Source organism: Cupressus sempervirens, chromosome 7, assembly GCF_028749045.1.
Source record: "Cupressus sempervirens isolate cs-2001-9-10 chromosome 7, ASM2874904v1, whole genome shotgun sequence".
NCBI classification, from domain to species: domain Eukaryota; kingdom Viridiplantae; phylum Streptophyta; class Pinopsida; order Cupressales; family Cupressaceae; genus Cupressus; species Cupressus sempervirens.
Genome location: NC_143124.1, coordinates 656,649,100 through 656,676,207, shown reverse-complemented (window position 1 = coordinate 656,676,207; position 27,108 = coordinate 656,649,100). Strand labels below are relative to the sequence as shown.

Below are 27,108 nucleotides of genomic sequence, written 5' to 3'. Positions count from 1 at the left end.
CCCCCCCATTATGACATACATCGAGTATATACAAGAGAGAATGAGAAGGATAAAACCCCTTAAGAGGAAAAAGTCGCCCCCCAAAAAAGAAGAAGAAGGAGACAAGGTAGTTCTCCCCCTAAAAGTAAGGTGCCAACCAGTGAGAAATGCTCCAATGTAGAAGCTGATCCATGATCATTGAATGATGTTCCTTCCCTTTGGAAGAAACAAATGCAAGGGTACAAAAGAGATGCATCCCCTGTATGGTGAAAGAATCTCGATGATGAAAGGTGACTCTAAGACTTGTTCAAGTGTCCCTGTGTCGATACTGATGATGGTTCCTTCCATAATTGCTAAGAAGAAGTGAAAATCTAGTAAGGATTGATGTAAAACCTATTTCAAAGAACCAAAAGTCTCCTCAAATGATAGAGAGAACTCCAACAAGTGTTGTACATAAGTATCCACAATCATGCCAACCTATAATTATTGATCATGTAGAGAATGGATATGAGGGTCAGAGTGAGCCCTCACAAAAATTGTAGAAGGATCATACTTAGCAAAGAGAAGTGGCATATCATCAAAGAGCTCTCCCAAGTCTATGATGTGTGACTCCATGAACAAACCTGAAATGTCTACCAAGAAGTCATCACTTGAGGCTAGAACTAGAAGACATGGTACGCCCTGCTGTGGTGAAATACATGAATTTTTCACTATAGCAATAGATGAAGAATTTGCCTCAAAAAGAAGATGAATATCATCAATAGTGTCTCCCACATCTTCAATGTGAGACTCCATGAACAAGTCTACAATGGCGAGAAGGAAGTCATCACATGAAGGTAAAGTAGGAAGACATAAAGTGTTCTACTACACCAAATCTGAAGCATCTATGGCTGGAATAGGATCAGTAGGAGAAATAGGAGCATCTGGAGGTGTGATCTTATCTAGATTTGAAGAAACCATAGCTGGAGTGACTAGATATAGAATGTCCTCTAGAGATGGAGGAGCACATGGATCTCCAAATGCTTCCAAAATAGACATCCAAATATCACGAGGAAAACTTTCCATTCTAAGAGGAGTAAAAGATTCCTTACTCATAATATTATACAAAAAGCAATGAAGTTGCACAAGATGTGTCCAATTAAAATGTGGTGGCAATGAATAGAGATAAGGAAGCAATTCTTGATGGTCCCTTAGATGATCAAGTATCAAAGCACTCCATTTGTGATAGTTCCTTGTTTTCAAATGTGGTCTAATACCAAACTGGCATATCTAACAAGACTCCATGAGATCAATCAATGAACCTCCCAAAATATAAAAGAAATCAAGGAACCCCACCTAATGTATGATTTAGGCACTTGGTAGCCACTTGCCAATTTAGGGCCTATTTCTAAAAGTAGTATTTCTATCCATCGAACCTATAATATGATTATAGATCTAGAAAGTAGACAAAAAAAATGCACTTTAAAAAAAAAGGGAACTTGATTTGGAGTCTAGATGAGCCCATACTAAGCATTTTAAGTGGAAAAAATTAGGATTTTCAAGTTGAAGAAAAATTCAGGAACTAAGATCTCAAACCACCTACACCAATGTGTAAATCATGAAATTCTAACCCAACACGAAAAAAATTTCTCGCAAAAAGGAGTCCCTATGAGGGAGATATCGCTGTTCAAAAATTGCTGTTGTTGTTATTTTTTTGAATCGTTGCCATTGCACCTTCAAAAATCAAATGGGTCTAGATTTTGCCTCAGATGTCCGATTTGAATGAAACAAAATCCAATTTGGGGTTTTTTTGACATTCTAAATGTGATGCAAACATCTGATTTGCACTAACAAGCACCAATCTTCACCTGCAAAAAATCTCTCCTATGGCCTGATGGACAATTTTTTTTCAAAAAATAATGCAAATCTGAAAAAAATAGCAAAGATGCTAATGAAAAAAATGCAGATCTAAAAATTAAATGTACAGATTTGAAATGATCATACCAATTTTGCAAATCGATCCTTCGGGTGCCGATTTACAAAAAAAAATAGCCTCACAATCGACTTTGTTCTAGGTTATGCAACTTTATAGTTGATTTTCACCAAATCAACATTCTAGATGCAATGGTGAGGTTTTTTCTAGCTCTAGATGCTCCTAATTTTTGTAGTACTCTAGATTTGAGCTGAGGTGCTGAAGCAACAATGGTCTTGAACAACTTTGTGAAGAGAAATTCTCCAAGAGCTCTGATACCATGTAAGAATTTTCCTTAGGGAAAAGTTCACCCAAGATCATAGAACTTGAACACAAGCACAACTATAGACCAAAAAGAGTATGATCAATATATTAGAGTGTGTCCTCATACATTGCTTTGTATTGCATGTGATGAATGTGCACACTAGGAGTGCTTGTATATAAATGCTTCTCAGGAAGCACCTAGAATGTCTCTAGAAAGAACTAGAAGATAAGATAAGCATGACAACTAAGCACACATCTTATCCATCATTCTAGATGAGAGGATAAGAATGAAAAGGTGTATCTCAAGTGGAGATGTTGTAGACACCACACTAGTACATTTTTGCAAATATGTGATTATGTGACTACAAATTATAGTCACACCACTAAAAGTTTTAGTCACGTGACTAAAATTGATCATGTTCTAGTATTTGTTTGCAATTTACAAGCATAAGTGACTAAATACGTGACTACATTGGCCACTAGGTGAAATCACAAGATCAACCATATACAAATGACTAAATAAGTGACTAGATAATTAGTTACCCAAATAAAAGTGACTAAATTAACTTACCTAATAAATGACTTAATAAGTGACTCACAAATAATTAGTCATTGGTAATTTCTCTTTTCAAATTTTCTAAGGTTTATTTATTAATGGATTAAGCTAATATTATTTTGCATAGTCCATTCATGGCCCTTGGAGCTTCTCTTTCTCATACTAACTGTGGTTTCACTTTCCATCTTCTAGATAAGGAGTACACTTTGTTAAATTGCTTGACTTGATAGATAAGGAGTACACTTTGTTAAATTGCTTGACTTTCCATCTAGAAAATAAATTTTTCTTTTAGAGTATGATGTAATTATTTTACAATATTTTAATGTTATGATAATATGGGTTATCTAATTATGTAATAATTATTTTCAAACAATTATAAGCATTAGTTAGGCAATGCCTAATTCCATTTAATTATTATGCCCTTCAAATAAACTGATCAAGAAAAATAATATATAATATAGTCATATTGTCTCCAATCACACTCCTCCTTAAAAGAGATATTTTGAGATAAAATTAATAATTTAATTTAAATATTTAAGTTATTACTTTGATTATTATAAAGAATTTAGATTATTCTTTAAAATTAAAACTCAGTACAATAAATACAAAATTGTAAAAACTATCACAATTAATTAATATTTATTATTATAAATAAAAATTAGTTTTGATATTTATTTTCTACAATCGTTAGAAATTGAAAAAATCAAGACATCTTGTTATAGATATACTAAGAGGGAAAAAAATACATTATTACTATTTAACCATTGTTCTCTATAAATATGTATGCATTATCATTTGTCTATAAATACTCATTATATAACAATTACAATTAATTATTTTTACAATAAAAATTATTATAATTGATATTTATTATTTTAAATAAAACTCAATGATTTTTCTTTCAGAAAAGAGGGAAGACACGACACTTCAATTTTCACGCTAGAGATGGGAGAGAATGATCATTTTCATATGGGCAAGAACACAAGGGCTTAATCTTCTTACTCCATCAACAAAGGGAATTCAACCAGAATTGAACCAATTTTCCCTCCTCTAATCCGTGCAAGGCTAAAGCTAAAACAATGGTAAGATACTAGGGTTTTTTTTTTCTAATTACATCAATATTTGTTGTTTGTTTGATTATGATATGGTTGTGCTGATGTGGTGACTAACAGGAATAGGTTCCTATGCCTGTCAATGCATCAAGTTTTCTTAGCTAAGATTGGGCTGAGATGAATTTGAACATGAACGTATACAAGTATATTTTTAATTTCTCTTATCTTCTGTCAATCACCTTTTTATTTGAACTTTTCCACACCTGTGTGCTTGTGCATGGATTTATTTGAAAGAACATAAGTTGCAAATATGATGTATCAAAAAACACAATATTATTAGAAATGCTTAATCTATACTCATATATTACCTATAGGAAACAACAAAATAATTTTTAAAACTGCCACATGTACAACTACAACAAGAATAATAGAATCTTTATAGATTGATTTACAAGATTGAGTCTATAGACTTAATCCTGCCCTAACATGGTAGTTAAACTTTTTGCAACTCCTATTGACTTAACCCTCTTCTCAAGTTCTCTAGTATTCTTTGAAATCTTGAGCATGTCAAAAACCACATCTTATAGCCCTCTCAAAGCCTACAAGGCTATCCCTCACTTCTATTTAGTAGACAAAGCCAATACTCTTAATTATGACTACCAAGACCTTCTTCCTATAACTAATCATAGTCACCTTCTCACATTGAATCCACGTGCCAAGTGTTGCATGAATTTCTAGAATCTTATGACGATAAAGTAAATTCTTTCTACTCCCTAATGGCTAGGATTGAGGCCTTATTATATGTGAAATGCATTAGAAACTTACATCTTGCATCCATGAGTTTTCAATTTGAGGGTTTTAAGAAAATTTGAGTTAAAAGAAGATATCTCTCACTATATTCAATGAAATAAAGTCATTCAAAAGACTAAATACTCTTATCTCATCCATATGTCCTCCTCAAACAATGATCTATCAAAATAGTAATGTTTGGATTGCTAAGAACACTAAGAAACTGACTGTCACCATGAATGAAAATTAGAATACTAGAAAAACATGCATCTTATTGGTTTCAATTATTATTACATTATTCAATACTCTTCCCTATTGCTTACCTCGAGATTTCATGTCCCTATAAAACCTCTCTTTTATTTACCTTACTGATCAACTGCTTGTAACCTTAGTTGTTGATTTAGGATATGAATCCAATTCAAGCATGTGAATTGGATCAATAGATTTGTGATTTTTTCCCCAATTAGGATTCGTGAATATATATATATGCATTATATATACAAAAAAATCAAAGAAATATACATAATTCTAAAACTAAATCATTTCAAAATAGAGAAAAAATGTGAGATTAGATGTGTTTACATGTTGAATAAAAGGGTTTTTTTCAAGGTTTTGAGGGAAAAAATATATTATAAAATACAATATTTTCAAGTTGGGCCCACCTTTTATCCGCCAGTGCACATAGATTCCCAAAGATTTGTGTTGGATTCCATAATCCTATATGTGGATCTATCGAGGTCTATGACTCATGGATCCCAATAGATGCATAGGTAGTATCACAGACCCTGCCTAGATCCTCATGAACCAACGCCCAAATCAGGATATTACTAATTAGGAACAACTTCACATCAAAAATCATTTTCTAAGATGTTAACTAGATATTACTAATTAGGAATAACTCAAGGTTCCATCAGCCAATCCACTTTATCCTCACACTCACATGACCTTCCAAAGTCACATCTATTCATTTACCAACTCCCACACCCATCTTACTTCATATGCTAGTTACACCCAACCTCTAATCATAAACAAAGAGTTGATCACTTGCTTTTTTCGACTATCATGACCCCACATTCTATTGGACAATTTATGTATATAAGGATCCCAAAACTTGATCAAAATCTTGCACTAGTACATTTGGCCCCATTTTTAGACCAAATTTTTTGATCATCTATTAAAATGGGGTCAAATTGGTCAGAAAATGCAAGGAAAAACATCCTTTTTTTAAACCCATGCCCGTGTTGGTCAAAATTTTGACCAACATGGGCTTCATTGTGTTAAAATAAAAACTTGTGCTTGTTGAATGGGAAAAGTAAAGGGGCTTAGACCATCATGTGTGGAAGGGTGTTTTGCAGATGAAAGGCAGTGAGTGGTGAGAGGAGTAGCGTGTTTGCAGACTAGCATTTGTAGAATGGGAATTTTCTAGCTTCCAGTCATGAAGATTTGAAAGAAGATAGTGTTGCAAGGGGCTGTGGGCTTTTCCCTCTACCGAGGAGTTGTGTTAAAAGTTGTTGGTCTATATGGATTCTCAGCTGTGGGGATTTTTTTTTGGTAGGTTGCAAGCTTTTCTTTTTGGGGAGGGGTTTTAGCCTTAGATTACATAGTTTTATGGAAGAGAAGCATTGGAATTGCTAGTGTTGGGCTTTCTAATTTTTTATGTCAAAGATGTTTGTGGGTGCCAATAATGAAGGGAAGTAAGTGAGGTATCGATGGGCTCAATTAGGTGCCTTAGACACATGTCAAGCAATGGCACTCATTAATGAGGTTTTTGTGAGAACTGAGGTTATTTCCAATGATCCTTGTAATTTCTTCTTAAATGGGTTTTATATCTTGCAATGATCCATTCAGTTTCTACAAAAATGGGTTTTAGTTGAATGAATATTTACTGCTTTGGAATAGGAAGCTCAAGGAGATGAATTTTGGACTTTCTTTATACATTTTATATGTAGCTGGATCCTTTAGAAGTCTTATCAAGGTCTTAGTTTTGTTTTATTGGAGCACAGTAGTGTTTTGTTTTATTGCAGTCCACTGATTCATTAGGTGTAAATCTTGAGGGGTTTTTTTGGTCACTTCAATGTGTGGCAGATTAAGCTTGGAATTTGCATATGCATTCTTTTATGGGCTATTGTACATTGTGTCATGAGAATTTTTTAGTTTTTGTTATGTTGTCAAGCCCAATAGTTATTGACCATTCAACACCTTTGTAATTTCTTTCTCATGATTTCCTCTTAGTCTTTTCTTGAAGACTTCAAATTCTAATGGTTGTGGATAATGTATAATTTTTATTGTTGCTGATGGAAGCTGTTGTAGTAGGTATAACTATATAATCCAAGTTTTCCCCTATATTTCTGATGGATGTAGCCATTATGAAAAACCATGTAAATTCAATGTTCTATGTTTATTGGTCTTCCTCATCTATTGCTTGTTTTTATATTTCTTTTCTTTATATAAATATCAACAATCCATCCTATGGGCTTGCCAGCAGGTGGTAGATCATGGAGCTGAATATCTCTTCCAACTACTTTAAGGGCCCACTTGACCCCTTGCTGTCCCTTCTCTGAGTTGGAGGTAAGCTATTCAAAATTGTTATGCTTTCCAACTTCATGAGTAGAAAAATCCTCACTGGTCTTGCTATTTGTTCATAGCTATGGTGTTTCCAAGTCACGGACAACATGGTCAACAATCAAATTACTAATTAGTTTTTTCCATTTAGTTAATCTTTTGCACTAACTTCATTCATGTTATCTCCAGTAAGAATAGTTATGGGTCATACCAAAAATGTCTGATTACAGTTTGTCCCAAAGCTTCTCCTCCAACTACAACTATCTGGTTAGCGCTATGTCTTGTCATTATTTGTGGATTTGCATAAAAATATTGTTATGCTCTATTTATTTTTTTGTAGTTCCAATCAAATCGTACTCACACAACCTACAATTTCCTCGGTCCATCCTAGAATCATGTAAATTTTCTTCCAATTTTTAACCACTTTGTTGCTATGTTCCTAGTCAGCACCAATACTGGAATCTTTGCTCCCTCATCTAACTATCAGGGAAATATAGGGAAAGCAATTTACCATGTCAAATTTTTTTTTTTTTACCATAGTACATCTTGTTCTACTTAAACCCCTGCTATAACACTTGCTCTTTCAATAATTAAAAAATGTTAAACTCCTTTTCCACTATCAAGCGAGTTCAATGCGAGTGCAACCAGGGGAGCATGGTTTTCTGGGACACCACTATTCAAAGAAAGGGCTCTATCCAAAGGTTTGTTGATTTTACATATTAGAATCTATCTTTGAAATTGATGATATGGGAAATCATTGTGGTTGTCCTTTCCATACCCAGAAATGAATAGGATATGGTTATGGCATAGATGGATGCGATTCTAGATTTAAAGATACTGAGGTGTACCATCAGAGAGTACTTTCAGAATATATTTTAAATTCCCTAATCTTGAGGAATTTTGGTGTGAGGTTAGTATTTTTCCTATTTTTTATTTTATTTATATCATATTGTCTTAATGCTACCTAAATCCAATCATTCTCTTCTTTGTGTGAATTAGCCTTTAAAATTAGCCATTTTGCATTTTGCATATGATTTGTTTTGGATTAATTGAGTGCAAGAGAAATTAGTATCACAGAAGCCTTGGTAATGGTGAAAAATTTATATATTCACTATTTTGCTCTCCATAAGATTGTAAGCATTTGCCTGATTAGATATGAGCTCATAGGTCCAGAAGCAATGAACAAGCATACACTTTTCCATCATAAGCTATAAGGTGCTTCTAGCTTAATAATAAATATTCTTCTAGCTTTAAATAGAATGTGCAAAGTTATACCATTACTAATTGTTAGAATGTAAACCGAGTACATTTAATGTGTAGTATAAGGTAGACAATAACTCTTTAGATAGAAAATTTAATTTTTGATATGTTCATCTGCCTTATATGAACTCTGTCATATTTTAGTATTCAAAGGCATGGAGTTTGGAAACTTCTGAATATACATGTAATATTAATTTAGTGCATTTTAATAACTAATCATATTAAAATGAAATTCATAAGTAATCTTAACTGGAGATAGCTTAAGATATGAAAAAGATCATTCCCAAGATGCGCCTGAAGAGCATACCTCAAATAAAATGTAAATGATATCATAGAATATACGAGGGTTGAGTGACCCTCATTAATAACCATGATCTCTTGTCAAATCTCATTGGAAATTCTATACTAGAAAAAAATGAATCAAGAAACAAAAATGCAGAATGAAAAGTTGGGATGATTGAAGAATTATTTTATCAAAGATTGTGGTATTCATAAGTACCAATGCTGATGGTGCTTCGGATGGGACTGCTAGTTCTTGGAGATTGAATTGTCAAGGGTTCTCCCCTTATGGAAAACTTGAATAATGTTGCTACCAAATTTATTCAATTATGTGATGCTTGTTCTTGGATCACATCCAAAATTTATGTTTCAAACATCAAGATTTCCATATGAAGGCTTTGGTTGAAACTTTCTAGTTTCAGATCTTCTAAACCTAATGTGTGTTGGATGGTTATTGTAGAGTTGAATACTCCATTGGAAGATATGAGATAGATGAGAGGTTCACAGATCCAATTGATAGCCATTTTGATATAATGGATTTCATTCAAGATCATGCTCTTTTGGATTTGGACATTTAGGGTGGCTCTTAGAAATTATTAAATAGAAGGGTTGAAACTAATCATATCTAAGTTAGATTGGATCATGCTTTGTTTCTCCTAAATAGTTAATGTCTAATGCGTGCTCTCTTTTATCTCTCTTATTGACTTTGACCACTTCGCCATTGTTTTCTAGTTGGAGATCTTGGGAAGATCAAAGTGCTTCCCTTTCCACTTTGAAAATATGTGGCTAAAGCTCCCTGCTTGCAAAAACAGGTTAAAGGTAGCTAGAGCATCAATATTGATGATACTGCAATGTATAGATTAGTCAAGAAACTTAGCTTTGTGAAACCCAACATGAAGAAATGGAATAAATCATCCTTTGATCACATTTTTTTGGGAAAAAGGATTGTCTTTTGAAGGTGCTAAAAAATGTTCAAAGCTCCATCCAATCCAATGGTTATAATGATTAGATCAAAGACTAGGAGGATAGTCTCCTTGCTCATTTACTTAACATCTTTCAAAGGAGGAGGAATTCTGGAAGCAGAGCTCATGAGCTGTCTAGTTGTAGTGTGTGGATTAAAATAGCATGTTTCTTCATCTCTCTACCTTGATAGAGCTTCTAACAAGATATTAAAAAAATTTAAGGATGGTCAGTTACTAGATAAAGAGGGATAAATTATTGTGGTGGCTTGTGACTTCTCTAATCTTTTTTCAGAGGAAGTTTTTCAGGATGCTGTTGTGAGAAGAGCTTTCTTAATTTTATTCCTAAGCTTGTTGATGATGATTGCAATAGAATATTAGTTGCTATCCCCATAGAAAATGAGATTGAGAGAGTTTTTTTCTCCTTTGAAGGTGACAAATCTTCTGGCCTCGATCATTTTCTCTTGTTGTTATCATGCTCAGGAATGTTTCAAACATGATTAAGGAATTCTTAGGTAGTCAACATGTCCTAAAAGAACACAATTCCATATTTACTATACTTATTCCAAAAACCTTGGGTCTTAATTCCTTTAACAAGTTGTCTTATAAGTCTTTGTAATTCAGTTTATAAAATCTTTTTGAAAGCTCTAAGAATCCAAGAGGTCCCCCAAGAGATCATGTTGGCCCAACAATCTTGTTTTGTTTCAGGTCACCAAATTTTGGATTCTATTGCTATTGTCCATGAGAATATTCACTCTCTTGGATGTAATAAGAAGTCTAGTCTTTTTCTTAAATTGGACTTTGGAAAGTGTATGATGTTGTTAATTGGCACTTTCTCTTGAATGTATGTAAAGCATTTGGCTTTGATTCTAAGGTCCTAGAAATTCTATTGGAATTTACTAATACTCCAAAGTTCTCTGTGATCATTAATAGCTTTCCTTCTAATCAGGAATAAATTTTCTAGGAGAACGATCCACCACTTGTGAACTACAAGAAAAACATCTTTTGACCAATAGGATATTATCTTGTGAACTTTTTGGTGGTCTAATTTTTTTTTAATATTTTTTTATTACCACCTTAACTTCTTTCTATTTTCTAAGTTTCATAATAATTTCCAATATTTTGTGATAATAAATTTGCCATTTCTTTTGTGTTCATTTTTGCTGAATGTGACAAATTTTGTTGAAAGATGAGAAACAAAAAGTGAGAGAACATACCTGAGGAATGACAAAGGAGGTTTGGGAGAGGAAACAATTTGTGGATAATAAATAACTTGTGAGTAGATGAGTTTAGTAGGCACCATTTTTTTTGTCCTTGTGAAAATTTCCATAGCCTGGTGTTGCTAGATTTGTCAAATAATATGATTAGAGTTTGGTGCTCACCCTTTCAAAGTAGGGACCATCTTTGATTTAGTTTGGCTTCTTCACTAGCTCTAGAGCTTCATTGATTCCTCTGACGGTCATCACAGATATAGTTGTTGCAAAGCATGGTCATGACTAGAAGTGAGTTTGGCTATCCTTTTATCATGAATGTGGTCCCTGACCAATGTTGAATATGTATCTTGGTTAGTTCCCATTCTAGAAATGGAGAGATTCACTTGATGTTGGTGGAAATCTCAAAGGAATGTGGCATGTAGATGGAGAAGCCTTTCAGGAAATATGTGAGACTTGTGATTGTGTTCCAAGTCTTAGTTGGTTGGTGGGTTGGCTATGGGGTGCTGATCACTTTTGTACAAGAGGCAAGGATACATCCAACCTATATGTTCCATATATAGGCATGTTCTCATTACATGGAGAAACATGCCTGGTTATGTATCTTGCAAGTGTATGGTTGGCATTCTATACTTTTTGATATACTACCCTAGGTCTCAGATTTCTAGCCATATACCTTGTAGTTGGTTTTTTAGAGGAAGCAAGGTTACTTTCACTGGATAATAAGTAATCATCTACTTTGGATGGGAAAATTTGTATAGTGAATTTAGTCATAGAGACCTAGATGATCAATCTCGAATCCAGAGTGCGTTAGGTTCCTAGTGAGTCAAGAACAAGTCGAGCAACTAGGTGAAGTTTATAATACGCTTCCCCTCACCTCACCATATCCTCCATAGACCCTTACACCTCCCTTTGTGCTTGTATACCTAAGAATGCCCCTGTAGGTATATAAAAATGTATGGAGGAAAGAAGAGAATTTAGGCTGGCTCCATTATATGCATTATGAGTTGCAAATAATTTTAATTGTTTGGTTTGGTATCTTACTAGTTGGCACAACAATAGCTCTTTTGCCAACTATTAGCTTGTTATACACTCTTTCAGTACAACATGTGATTGATTGACGATTTGAAGTAAGACAACTAGTGGGTACTGCATATTCATCTAAACCTATTTGGCTATTTTTTGGGGTATTTACAGCTCTGGACAAAAATGTGAAAGTGGTAGAACAATGGGAAGTGCAAAAATGAAGAAATGCCTTTCTAGAAAGCTGATCATCAACAAAAAGATGTAAGAGAAGGGCTTATGATCTAAGCTTGAAAACGATGAGGAGAGTATCTGTTGATGGTAATTCATCACCACCTTTGTCATTTTGTGTGATCTTTTTTTGGGTTTGTCGATAGTATGCTATATGGGCTTAATAAACAAGTCTAATCTTATTGCATGGGTGGCCTGGCAGAAGAATCATGTAGAGGACCCGACCAAGCCTCAAGAAATTTGCATCATGTACTTCCTGATAGCATAATACCAATCCATTCCACAATACATCTTTAAAGACCATAGGTGGTTTTCTAGCAACACATCCTTCAAGAGATGAATTCAGCAGGTCAAGCTTGGAAGACTGCTGGTGTCTTACTTGAAATCAATGTGTTTCACAAAAAGGTGCGGCCTTTTGATAAGAGTACAATGGCTTGTACCACACAGTAAATGTAGATTTGCACATGTGGTTATTTGGCCTTTATTTTCATGGGATACTAACAAAATTTTCCCATTCATTTAGACTTTTATTTGGTCAACTGTTGGAGACTACTAGGCAACTCTGGTTGGTGGAATTCTTATGAAGACGGGTGGAAAATCTGCAGGTCTGTGGTATTCCCAAAGATTTGTTTTATTATGCTTGTAAATCTGAATTGTGACTTAGGCATATATCATTGGTAAGTTTCTCTTGTAGCATCTATGATGTTTGTAATTGAAAAATAATTGAAACTTCTCAAAGAATGGTTGGAAATCTATAATGTGCCTCCACTTTCCTATAACGTGTTGACATTCCAACATTGACAATTGCATGTGCTCACTATAGCATGCCTTGCTAGGCATAGAGAACTAAACTGAGATACAAACTTTATTAGATTGCAAGGAGGAATGTCACACCAAATGGCAGGCAATGCTGCTCCTTCCTTTATTACAAGCCTAATAATATATAATTTTAAGTATTTACAAAATTATGATGTTCTGCTAACTATTACCCCAATCGAGGAATTGTCATTTGCCAATATTAGGAATGAGAAAGAGGCTACTGATATTATCTAGATGATAAACTCCTCGATGTACATGCAACAATAAAAATGGTTTTGCTTCTTCATAGCTAGTTGTCTTTAACATAAAATTTGGTCTTTAAAGCAGACTTTAGTAATAAAAAGCTTTTAGGTGCACTTATCTTTGATAGAATTGTGGAAGCAATGAGTTTTTCTTATGAGGCAAAATTGCGTAGATAGCCTACCTAAACTTGAGCCCAAGTCTTTGACACCCTTAATATCCAACAGATAATCTCAAAGGCCAGCCTCAATGAACACAAAATTTGGTCTTTAAAGTTGACAATGGTATTAAGAAGCTCATAGGTGTACTTATCTTGAGCTTTCTTAATTCAGATTAGATAAAGCCTACAAGCATACATAACTTTTACCTTAAAATGTTATTTTCATCTTTGACATAGACAGTAGCAAAGTAACATGCTTTTAGAAGTAATTTTTGCACTTGTTATCACCTAGATGCAATCTCAATTTATATGTTGGAGCATTTCTTAATTAAAATCAATGTAAAATCACAATGAGAATGTTATACAGTAAAATTAAACTCAAAATTAATCTCCACTGTATGTGTTTTAGAATGCAATTTCAATGAAGAGTAAAATCAATGGATCTAAGACGGAATGCCACCGTAGCTTTGTGGCAACAAATCAGCATTCCACAAAGCACACTTTTGACTTTTCTACAATTCAGGCACAATAACTGTTGTACAAGCTCTGTAGCATTTTCTAAGCAAAATTGTTCTGTAGCCTTTCAGAACCATCGAAGTTTAAGTTAGGCTTTTAGTTTTCTTATTTAAATGAATAGAATTTCTTGAAAACTCTTCTATTAAATTTATAGCAATTATAATTGATAAGTTTTCCTATTTCATGAAGATTTTTGGTTAAACATGATTAGTCTAAAGACCTGTTTATTTCATATTCAGAAATACTATTAAGAACTGAATTAACAGTTGAGACATAATTAGGATGAATTATCTTTTATAATATTATATAGATTTGAGTCAATTTTCCTAGCAGCTAATAGCCTCAAGCATAATTTTGTTAGTCCTTTTGGTAATATCTTTCAGTTATAGGGGTTTAGTATGCGACTTGCTTCAGTTTGGAAGAGCAATTTCTATAATTCAGAGATTGGATTTCTTAGATCTGAAAATATGATGGTGTAACGCCCTTGTCAAACACATAAAAGTAGTAATTAACAAGATATTAATATAGTTTATTACATGTAGTTCTTGACTGATATAACATTTGTATTATTCATCCATGGGAGATTTGTTGTACCTACATTTGGGGATGATGAGTGACAAAGCTCACCTAAACTACTACACCAAAGGTCTTCCCTTGTATGATTATCGTGAAAAAATAAATGAATCAATAAAGAATGAGAAATATTGAGTAGGTGTATTCTGTCTATACGTTTTTTTATGAAATCGAGTTGGCTCTTTTTAGGCTTTACTGTTTTGTTGCATAATATTATTCCTGGATTTTAATTTCTTACATTGACAGAGCTGCAGTAAATACGTACTGTCAGCTCTTGCAGTCACAGAGTGACAACAATGTAAAGCTCATTGTATTGGATCGGTTGCAAGAGCTGAAGGCATCACACCGGGATGTAATGGTGGACATGATCATGGATGTTCTGAGGGCACTCTCAAGTCCTAATTTAGATATTTGACGCAAGACTCTTGATATAGCTTTGGAATTGATCACTCGAAACATAGATGAGGTTGTCATGACGCTGAAGAAGGAGGTTGTGAAGACCCAGAACATAGAACTGGAAAAAAAATGGGGAGTACAGGCAAATGTTGGTCCAAGCTATTCATTCCTGTGCCATCAAGTTCCCTGAAGTTGCTAGTACTGTGGTTCATTTTCTCATGAACTTCTTAGTAGATAGCAATCTAGCATCTGCCATTGATGTGGTTATTTTTGTGTGGGAGATTATCCAGACTAATCCTAAGCTTAGAGCCTCCATATTGACGAGTGTTGGACACTTTTTATCAGATCCGAGGTTCACAAGTGTGCTCATGTGCTCTGTGGATTATTGGAGAGTACTCCCTTTCTCTGACTGAAGTGGAAAATGGTTATCAACCATCAAACAATATCTTCGCGAGCTACCATTCTATACAATTTCTGAGGACGTTGAGGTAACTGATTTGAGATCATTAGCCACTAACAAACCTCAGACTCCAGCATCCATGACCATCTCCTCAAGACGACCTGCCATTCTTGCTGATGGGACTTATGCAACTCAGAGTGCTGCTTCTGAAATTGCCATTGAAAATCCTGTAATTATGGGAAGTTCTGACTCGACTGGAAATTTGCGAACCATGCTTTTAACGGGTGATTTTTTCCGTGGTGCTTTTAACAGGTGATTTTTTCATACCAAGTAAATCAAAATAAGCATCCACTGATCCAGAAAATATCAGTCCTTTAATAGATCACTTTGTGTTCAATGATGATAATCAAAAACATATTTAGAACCATATAAAAATTGTAATATATAACAGAGATTCATAAATTTACTTCTCCAAGCCTGTGCAAATTATAGGTCCATCAATAAGATCTTTGTTAAGTATCAGTTTCTGTTTTGTGTTAATTTCTAAATTTTTCACTTGATGCTCTCTCCAGTGGGTGTAAAAGCTGTTAGTCTTGAACTTGGGCACTCAAACATCCCACATTTACTAAAGTAAACTACAATAGTTGGGTGCCTTTATTTAGTGATGGTTTTTCCCAATTTGGGAATTTATATTTAACATTAACTTTCCTAAATTTAGGCGGTGTCTGCTCTACTCTTTGACATTTATGAAATTGTTTGATTTCTGTTTTTATTTTGTTTTTAAATTGTGGGTGTAGGACCCTTTTTTCTAGTCTAGTTTTTAAGAGTTGGAAAGCATGACAAGGCTTCAATTTTAATTAGCATTTTAGCTCTGTTTTTGTGCATCCAAAGACAACAGATTTATGTAATGACAATTAGCAATCACTTTTGTAAGACATAATGATAAAATCCATAGTATTTAGAATATTCAGAAAGAAAGTCATATAATTTGATTCCATCTTATTTGTTGGCTTTCATACTCTACAAATTTATTTTGCAAGGTAATGTACTCATAAGACTTGAGTTTTCACTAATATTTCAGTTTACTGATTCATTTGTTAAGTGCAGAATTTGCTTACCATCTTCTAAATTTTAACCCAATTATGATGTCTCTCATGGTGTTTGGTAATATATACCCATCCTCATTGATCACAAAAACAAATATCAACAAGCTTGCACAAAAATGATAGGACAAATGTTTGTATTCATAAAATCCTCAACTGACTAACAAAATGTCATGAAGGAAGGACAAAATGAAGTCCATGTTTCATCAATGGTTCAAGTCTTTCAAGAATATGGTCAAAGGACACTGCTTTAGTGATTCCAATCTCTAAATTCAATAGTCTTTTCCTTTCATGACTCCAATCTTATTATTCCAACGGACACTACTTTAGTGATTCATGCAAACTACTATTATTAATATCACACTTCTCATATTGAAACCAATCCAGCAATTTTACAAATTACAATCTCACATCAATAGCATACAAATAAAACCTTAGAAAATAACAGAAAATAACACCACCGACACCTGAAGAAAATGTGCCATCCTCATGTTCCATAGGGTGACTATTTCTACAAATTCTTGACAATTCAACTAGACTGTTAGTATTTTTCAGATAGAATATACATGTGCAGATCATGCATCCCTTCTTATGTTGAATTTTATATAGTTTTTATAGTTCATTTCTTACAACCAATTAATCAAAAATCTGAAATATTGTTCATTATTTTTCTGCTCAAGATTTGATTTAAAATGGTTAATTTTTTCATTGTATTAACTATCTCCAACGTCTTTAAATATAGATCTTCAATAATAATACTATTCCACACACATTTCCACTATTTTCTTATTACATTTATATCTTCCTTTCTAATTAAGGAGACATCTGCTTGAAAGCGAGATCCATTTAATGGGTCATGTCTCTCAATCACTTCTTTTTGAGAGTAACTAGTTAGTCCCTTATTAATGGCTGCATTATATTCACTAAGTGCTGCCATAACTATGATATAACTATCATCTAAATGCTGTCTTTATGTTATATAGAACTAGAGCCTTTGCTCACCTCATGCCTTCTATTAATCATTGTCTTCTCCAATTGCTACTTATTATAATTGCTTCCTTCTCAAAGAGTTGCTTCTCTTCATATTAGTGAATTTCCACCATCATCTTTTAAACATTGCCACTACTAGTTAAATTAAGTGCTTATTTGTATTCATTAGTCACCACACTTACATACTTTAGCTGCTGCCTTCTAGCATATGTATATGTATATTGGCAAGGGCAGTGAGCCATGCACTAGCTTTACATGGCTTTCTCTTGGGTGACAGTAGAAAAGTTAGTCAGCAGAGTAATTAAACATTAGTTTTAATTTTCTTTTCTTTAAACATGGTAATCACTTATGATAGCTGTTGACTTGAATACTGTTTGTATTTTTAAACATTTTTGTGAATAAGATAAAGTCAGCCAACCTCATAAATAATAATTTAACTTTTAAATTTCTACCTCTGCCTCCTCAACTCTTTTAGACATTTGTGTGACTCATCTTTACGATGCCTTCAACCAACTCTATGTCTTCCAACCTTGGCCTGACATTTACTTGAACTTATAATCAAATCATTGTGACATCAATGACAAAAACACTGATCAATAATCTTGTTAATGAAAATATTCCAACAAGATCTTTCCACATTTCATCTAGAATTTAAGAAAATGTACTATAAAAGTGTACTCAATTTTTTTTTCTTTTACATCAAGTGCAACTTGTGTAAAAGATTTTTGTCATAGACTCATTGCAAGTCTCTTTTTGTTGAAAGCTTAGCATGAATATAAAACTAAAAACTAAAAATTATGTGAATACTTCTCATTCTTTTGTCACTATTGTTCTACAGCTCAGTAGGAGTTGCTTCAACAAAAAAAAAAAGGGCAAACAATTGGTTAAAGTTAAATGCTGATGATGAAAAAATCATAGTTTTTTATAATAGGTATATATTCCTTACTAATGACTGGTTTGTTCATTTGAATAATTTTAATCGAGGTTGGCTTGGTATACACTACTTTTAAATTTTTTTTTAATACTACATTTTTTCTTGATGCTGGAAAATGAATATCTTGTACTTGTAATTTTCATGTTTGTGTAGGTTGAGGTCATTAGAACTGGAAAAGATAGAGTGGAAAAATAATATGCTTGCACAGCATATAGAGGGTAAGTTTTTGGTCTTTTAATTTTTTTCTGTAACTATTAAGCTTAGTCTTGGTATTATGATATATTGTAGATGCATCTAATTGCTGTACGTAAGGTAGAGATTTACTTATGTGAAAAAATCTTCTATTATGCTTTCATTGTCAGATTTAGAGCTAAAAAATGAGGTGAAGAGACTTCAGTCATTGCTATCAAATTGTGTAGATGTTAGCAAGAAGATTAAGAACTTAAATGTGCTATGCCAATGCTATAAGGCTGATTGTTCTATTGCCAAAGGACACTTTTCGCTCTCCCAAGATTTGCACTCTAAAAATTGTGATGGTTACCTAGTTCCATTCTGTGCTGGCTTGGAATCAAATTTGGCTGCCCACAATCCTACCATGCAAATAGCAAGGTTTCAATATAGTTGTCAAACTTGTGGCCATAATAACCGAGTTGATTTTTTGGAAAATGGAAGGAAATCAGTTGGTAATGGAACTAGTAAATCTGTTGGTGACATTGCTCAGGTAGGTATAATGGGAAATTTTGATGGTACACTGCTAATTTTGATCAAGTGATGGTTTCCCTTTTTATTTTTCTTGCTGGCTTGAAGAAAACTTGTACCAGGGTTGGATTGATTAAATACATCACCAATAGTGATAATCAACTAGGAAAGGATGCTAATAAAGGTATGATATCTTACTGGATTCTTATCAGTCTTCCTAAGTTAGTCCATGCCTACATTTGGTATTTTTTATGTGGATAGGTTAGGAATCCATTTGGAGATCTACTTCTGACATTACTTTTCTAGAAAGAAGTATCTGAAATGTTTACATAATCGTCAGGGCAAGCAACTGATATGAAAGTGGAAAAGGTAAATAGTTTTGTAAGAGCGCTATTACAGGGCATGGCTGGGTTAGAGATCTCAATTACCAATGAAGCGGTATCACCAAAGTTGCATTTTCTTCATCAATCAAGTGGTATAATGCTTATCTTAAAATATTAATACATTATGTTTCTTTATTGCACTTGGTATTAATATGATTGGCTAAATTTGTATTCTCTTTTCTACAAGATACTAACTAGTTCTTCTTTGATAAATTGCTTACATTAGTAAATGAGAAACTTGTTTCCTGACTCATTCTATCATGTCTCGCTAGAGGATCTAGTCTCAATTTACACTGAACTATTCCACAATACAAAATAAATATTGCAATACGATAAATAAAAATATAATATAATAATTTATTAATATTGAAATCTCGTTATATATAACTATAACATTGTACTCGTAAAGAGTATTAGTAGATTAATCGAATTAAGGCCCTCCCAAAGTTTATGGAAAGGTATCAGAATTGCAAATTCTAGTGAGTACATTACACACAAACTATTTGCTAATGACACCTTGTCTTTTGGTGAAGCTAGACTTCAAGAAAAAAAGGTTATTATGAATTCAATGAACACCTAAGGTGAGGCTTCAAGATAGAAGTTGAATATTGCTAAATCAAAAGTTTCGTATTTAATACTCCTAGGTTATTACCATTGCTATTTAGAGAAAGTTAGGATTTCATATTTAACACTCTTAGGTTATTACCACTGCTATTCAGAGAAAGTTAGGATTCAAGGATCCAATGTTTTTTATCTCTCGAGAACCTTTAGTAACAACTGACTCTTTCTTCTACCCACCACACCGTCCTCTTTGATTAACATCAGGTACATCAAAAACATCCTCGGAGCTAGCATTGATTGCCTTCTCCTTGTTGTGACTGCTCTTATGTCCCCTTCAAGTGAAAACTTGTTTTAGGCATTGCAAGGAAGTTGACATGGGTTCATTTGAGACACAAAAGGCATTAAATTTATCCTCTTCCTTACTAGTTTTCAAATCCTCCTTATGCTCACCCTTACGACCCTTGTGAGTGACCACTCCTTTGGGAGATTCAGAAACATTCACAGTGGCTTCAACAGGAATATCAGTTATAGTGCTCTTGGCCTCCTCAATACTATTAGTTACAAACCTTTTGTCCTCTTTGATTAATAGTAGGTTCATCTGGAACATTAATCACATCAATATTGTATTCTTCAAAGTTGGTATTCATCAGCTTCTCCTCCTTGAGGTTGCATTTTTGTCTCCTTCAAGACACGACTTGGTTTAGGCACTCTATAGAAGTTGAAGTGGGCTCAACTAAGACACAAACTACATTAAATTTATCCTCTTCACTGCTAGTTTTCAACACCTCCTTCTGCTCACCCTTATAGCCCTTGTGAGTGACCACTCCTTTGGGAGATTCAGAAGCATGCACAGTGGGTTCAATAGGAACATCAAGTACAATGTTCTTGGCCTCCACAACACTATTGGCTACCACTAGCTCTCCCTTCCTCTCACCCTTCCATCCTCTCTAATTAAGAGAAGATTCATCTAAAACATTTACCACATCAATCTTGTCTTCTTCAGAGCTAGCATTTGTCTGCATCTCCTCCTTGTGGCTTGACTTTTGTCCCCATCGAGTCACAATTTGTCTCGGGGACTTTAAAGAACTTTTAGTAGGCTTAGCTGAGACAAAAGTTGCATCGATCTTATTCTCTTTACTACTAGTTTGCAACATCTCCTTCTTGTGCTCATGCTTAGAATCCTTTTGAGTGATCACTCATTTGGGATATCCAGAATCATTCATGATGGCTTCAATAGGAACACCAGTTACTATGTTCTTGGCCTCCTCAATACTATTTGTTACAATTAACTTTTCCCTCCTTCCACCCTTTTGTTCTCTTTGTTTCACTGCTGGTTCATCTTAAACATGAACAATATCAATCTTACTTTCTTCAAAACTAGTAGTCACCTCCTTCTCCTCCTTTTTTCCTTAAGTGTCACCACTTTTTTCAAGCACACAGAGGAATTTGAAGTGGGTTAAACTGAAATATAAATTGTATTGACCTTAACCTGCTCACTATTTGTTTTCAACACCTTTTTGTACTCTCCTTTTTGTGAATTAAGTGTACTATCAATAAATATATGGGGTGGATAAGTTGAAATTTTCTGGTTCCTTTTCTGATTCTTGAGGCCTGTATGGTACTTGTAATCTTTGTAAAGTCTTTCACAAGTACTGAATGCATTGGTCAATGAGCAATGTGGATAATTTTAAAATATTAGGCATGGTAGTTTAGTGATAATGCTCACATAATCCTTTATTTTTTTTATAGATAGATCTTTGCAGAGTTTGGTCATGTTGATGATATATATATCATGAAAGATGAATAGAAATAGAACAAAGGTGGGGCAGCTTTTACTATTGTTAATAGTTTGATTCATAAAAGTGTTTCAAATTTTATATTGACTTTGTTAACCATTAAATTATATGTATAGGATGTGCATTTGTTAAATATCCATCTAGAGAAATGGATGCAACAACTATTAACAAATTACATGGAGTATTCACAATGAAGGTAAATATTGTGTTTTCAATTGCTAATATTTCCTACAATGGGTGCTTATTTTTGATATAGTTCTCAAATGTAAACTACATGTTATCCTTATGCAAATGTATTGTGTGAAGGATGCAATCAACCTTTGACTATACGGTTTGTAGAGCCTAAAAGATCCAAAGTTGGAGATGCAAGGTTTAGACTTCTATTTATCTTGTCACCTAAAACATGTTACATCAATATGTATCTTGAAATACTAGTGTATTCCCAACTTATTTTAGGTGTTAACTATTTTGTTATATTATCTAGAAATGGCCCTATGTTCAGAGGACTAGGCTTTGTTGCTGAACAATAGAGGCCATTTGAATCTAGGTAAGCCATCAGTAATTTAATGTGTTTGAGTTCAAGGCTTCAAATAATGTATTTAGTAGAATCATTTGTGTTGCTCATGTAGGCATATTGTGAGTGGTGGAGGCCACATAGGAGGATGGGGTGCACCTGGAAACTGGGGCCCATGGCTATAGAAAATATGAGAATACCATCCCCACAAGTTGGATACCATCAATATAGCAAGACATCAACTCCCAGTGGAAGATCATGACTTGTAGGAGGATATTCACAATTGGTAAGGCCATTTGAGTATCACTTTGTAGATTATATTATTTATATATATTATAAATATTTGGGATTTTCCATTAATCTTTTTAAGGAGAGTTGTATCATTGTTTAATATAGACAAATTCCAGTTTCCCTGATGTAAGCTCCAAAAGAGTAGATAGATCCATGTAGAAGACTTGAAAATCTTGGAATGCAAGTTGCCAAGCTCGAGAAAGGAGTGGTAAGCTTGCAACTAGCTTCTTTGTACATGTATGGTGTTGATTTTTTCTGAATCATCACTTTACTTTTAAATTTATTATTGATATTTTAGAAGCTATTCTTTTGATAGGCTCCTTTTGAGGAGAAGCACTACCACTAGTTTGATTTTTAAAGGAGATCCAACCAACTTCCCATTCAGAAGGATGTGTGTCACTTTATTCTTGTAGGCTTTCTTTTTGTAGAATCTTTGTACTTCCCTTTCCCATTTGTTTGATATTCTCCATTTCAAATTATATCAATGTTTATTTTTCCACAGTGGAAGTCTTGTTTAATTATTTCTTTTTGTACTTCTACTCAGTCAATGTCTCGACTGAAGGAATTCAATTTTGTATTGTTTGAACTTAATTAATTCATTAAATTTTATCATTCTTATTTGTAGTCATTTAAAATCTTGACACTTGATTTGAAAGACTCAAATTGTAAAAGTGAGGAAGTCTTGATATCAATATGTTTTAAAGAAAATTACATTATGTTTCTATATCTCTTTTTATAGATGATTTTCATGCTTATCATTAATTGAATTCCTTTCACATGTATAGGGTGATGAGGTAGATTACAAGGGTGTTTTGCATCAAGATGGGTTAGGTTTAATGTTTGCCACTCTTGATCGGTTGAAGGTGAATTTTGGATATAATTTTTTGTTCTATTCATTCATAGTTTCTATAATGTCTCTGTGGCCCCAAAGAGTTGCTAAGGTGTAAGATTTCATTTGATTATTCTTAAATTCCTAGTACATGAAATGTGAATTTCTTAGTTTGACTCTTTGTTATACAACCTTTTTGGGTGCTATATTGAGAATGAAATAAAACAAATAATAAACTTTTATGTATTCTTTAAAGGGTGCTAGCTCAATGGAAGAGCACCTGCTTTACAAGCAGGAGGATGGTGGTTCGATTCCATCATGCCCTATTATGACTAAGTACACTACCAAATATGTGACTAAATATACTATTGAATATGTTACTAAATATGTTGCCAAATATACTATTAAATATGCTACTAAATACACTATCAAATATGTGCCAAATATGTGACTAAATATGCTATTGAATATGCTACTAAATATGTGACCAAATATACAATTAAATATGCTACTAAATACACTACCAAATATGTGAGTAAATATACTAAATATGTGATTAAATATGCTACTAAATATACCACTATATATGTGACTAAATGCACTATCAAATATACGACTAAATATGTGATTAAATCAATGATCAAAATTAGTGATCAAATACGTGACTAAAATCATTTAGTAGTATATTTAGTAGTGTTATAAATGACTGGATATTAACTACTATTAGTCACATGATTGATTTTAGTCACATATATACAAATTTTAGTAGTTTTTTTAGTCACATATTGCTATTTTTGTACTAGCGCCATGTGCTTAATTAGTGTGCTAACTCTTGTGTTGTAGACACCATGTGCATAAAAGAGGTGCGAACTCATATGCTGTCAACATGACAACTCACAAGAGTGCACATACTCCTAGGTGACTAATAAATAAATATTAAAATAATGCATTAAACTAAGTAAACTTAAGTAAGTGCAAATAGTGAATATGTATTTACACCAACAATTTTCAATGAGAAATAGCTTAGGAAGCTTCAAAAAAATTAAGAAAAATATAACTAAACCAAGAAAAAAAATTGAATCATTGACTAATATTTTGTTTTCTTTCTCTCCTTTAAATGTATGTTTGCAAGAAGGTCTATCATGTAAAGCTAACTTGGCGACTAAATAAATAAAAAAATACACATAGGACTCTTTTAAATAATCTTTCATAGGAAAGAAAATTACCTTTACTTTGAAATAATCATTCAGAGAAAAGAGAAGTATTTGATCTTTGTTGTTAATTCTATAAGTAGTTGCACCACAATCTACACCAAACAAGCATAAGCTCCCCATGGAGAAGAAAAGATGCATAAATAATGGGGACATGAAGCTTTACTATGGAAATTGAGTCTTTAGTGGAGCCAAATGGTTGTGGAATACAATTGTGAAGGACTCCCACAACTTGTTGCCAAAGCAAGCCCCAAGGATCATTGCAGTTGTCATAATTCTTCAAGGAGATTGAGGTGTGGGAACCATTCATTGATTCAACTTAACTTTGAGTAAGTCTTTGTTTATGCTATTATATTTTCACAATCTATAATGATTATCATTGTTAGTTTTAGATTATATATTATGCTTACGGATGAGATTGTGTGTACTTTTTCAATCATCAATGTTTCAAATCATACTCAATGATCAATCATCGAGATGAGAGAACCTAAGATGGATCATGGGTCATCAAGTATGATCTAAAACATTGATCTCATCTAGAAGTATAATATATAAGACTATGAATTGTGAATATCTATTATATTACCTTTAGAAATATTGTGTGAAGATTCATACCATATTCTATAATGATTATTATTGTTATTTGTGATACAGATTGTGCAGAGATCCAAACCTCTCTAAAACCCATTTTTATCTTTTACAAATAACACCTCTAGACATTGTTCTAACTTCATTAGAAAATATTTAAAGATCCTTTCTTCTCTAGCTAGTGTGCAAGAGCAGGTACCAAATGGCATAACATAAACTAACCACATATTTTCTTTATAAAAAAAGACTAATTGTATGAGATTGGATTAGATTCTATGAGAAATAAGTCTATTACATGTGGATTATTTATCTTCTACCCTTTGGTACATTATCTTTCAAAGTAGGGAGAGAAGAAAAGAGCTGTAAATATTATTAGATGACCTCACAATAACTTGTAGAGATTTTTTACTGATAAAGATCAAAATTGATTTTGAAAATATTTGGATTAAAGTGTGCTAAGTCTTTTATTTAGTCTCATGAGAGATGTATTCATATGAACCACTACTCAAGAAACATGAGTCAATGAATTTGATTCAAAAAACCACATAGTTGACTCGTAATAGCAATATCAGAATTTGACTTGCTTTAGAAAATATCTTGTACTTATCAAGATCTGGATCCTTTTACAAAAACATAGCAGCCTAGATATATTGTGGTTAATGTAATATATATTTTTCATTATAGCCAACAAGGATGTCAACTATTTGAAATAGAGGGCAGACCAAGTTGATGAGGAGAACTTGGTTTTCAGTTACAACCATGTGGAAGGAGGAGTGTGGGGGACAAAATTGGCTTTAGAAAACCACGAGTTTAAATTCAGTCCCAAAGAAGGGTGTGGATCCATTGTGAGCTGTACAATAAATTATGAAAGACTCCTTGGTGTTCCCCTTGATGAAGCCAAACTTTAGGAGTTCAAGGTCAACAACACAAGCTTGTTCAGACTGCTTGAGGGATATCTCATTGCCAACCCAACTTTATACTTATAATAAAGTCTTAGAATCCATGTCTTTGTTGTAATAATGAGCCCATCATATTACCCTTTATTTAAAAATGTGTGTGTGTGTGTGTGTGTAGTTGTTATGTGTGATAATATCCAATGATATTATCATAATCTTGTATGACTAGATGCATGGCTCAAGAGGCTACTAATAAGTCATAAGCATGAATATAGGTATATCACATAGGTTGATTATTTACAAAAAAAACTCTTGATATTGTTGAAACTCCAAGGGAAATTAAGAGGTAAACATGTATATTTGCAAGTTTGTATCTTTTACAGACCTACTAAATCCTGCAATTCTAGAAATGGGTTTTTATTGAAAGAAACCTAACAGGGTAGTTGTAATTCATTCAACATGTACTATCCAAATGGAAACAAGATATGTAAGAGAACTACTTATTTTCTCCTTATGTAGCTCATTAGAACTTGCACACTATGCTTTAGGAATACAAAAATTTTCTATGGCTACCCCATTGATCATTATCTTATTGAGCTTAGTGAAAGTTTCTACTTTTTTGTAGTATCTAGAGGGTTATCAACTATTGTTTACTCATGCCCCAATAATTTTTCAAGATCATTATATTTCAATGATAAAGTTATCAATAATAAAAGTCATATTTCTAGTTTCATCCTAACTAGGATTCATCTTATCTTTGGTCATAGAACAAGTAGTTGGCATATGCAAGACTAAGGAATCTAATTTTTGTTATTTTGAGTATTAAATCTAAGGTAGAGATATTATATGACATCAAAGGAAAATTATCTAGAGAAAGTTCTAAATGATTGTGGATTTTTTTGATTTAAAAAAGATAGGACAAATAGGTGATAAGAATGTCAGTCAAAGAAAAATGTAAGGTGCCTATTAATCGAAGGTGAGTGAATATAAATGATGTTTGAGAAATCAAGATAATATGTATGATCACTAAAGGAATGACCTAGGAAAAATGTTCCTTCTAATTTAGAAAATAGCTCTCCCTAAGATATGCAAG

The 27,108-nt window shown here is 33.2% G+C and overlaps 1 non-coding gene and 1 pseudogene across 1 annotated transcript; both read left to right on the top strand.

The window, feature by feature from the left end:
* Positions 1 to 23,574: 23,574 nt before the first annotated feature.
* On the top strand, positions 23,575 to 23,646 carry TRNAV-UAC (transfer RNA valine (anticodon UAC)). The gene has a single exon. It is a non-coding gene; the product is annotated as a tRNA-Val (tRNA).
* Positions 23,647 to 24,677: 1,031 nt separating this feature from the next.
* On the top strand, positions 24,678 to 26,105 carry LOC149548374 (major strawberry allergen Fra a 1.08-like; annotated as a pseudogene).
* Positions 26,106 to 27,108: the final 1,003 nt, after the last annotated feature.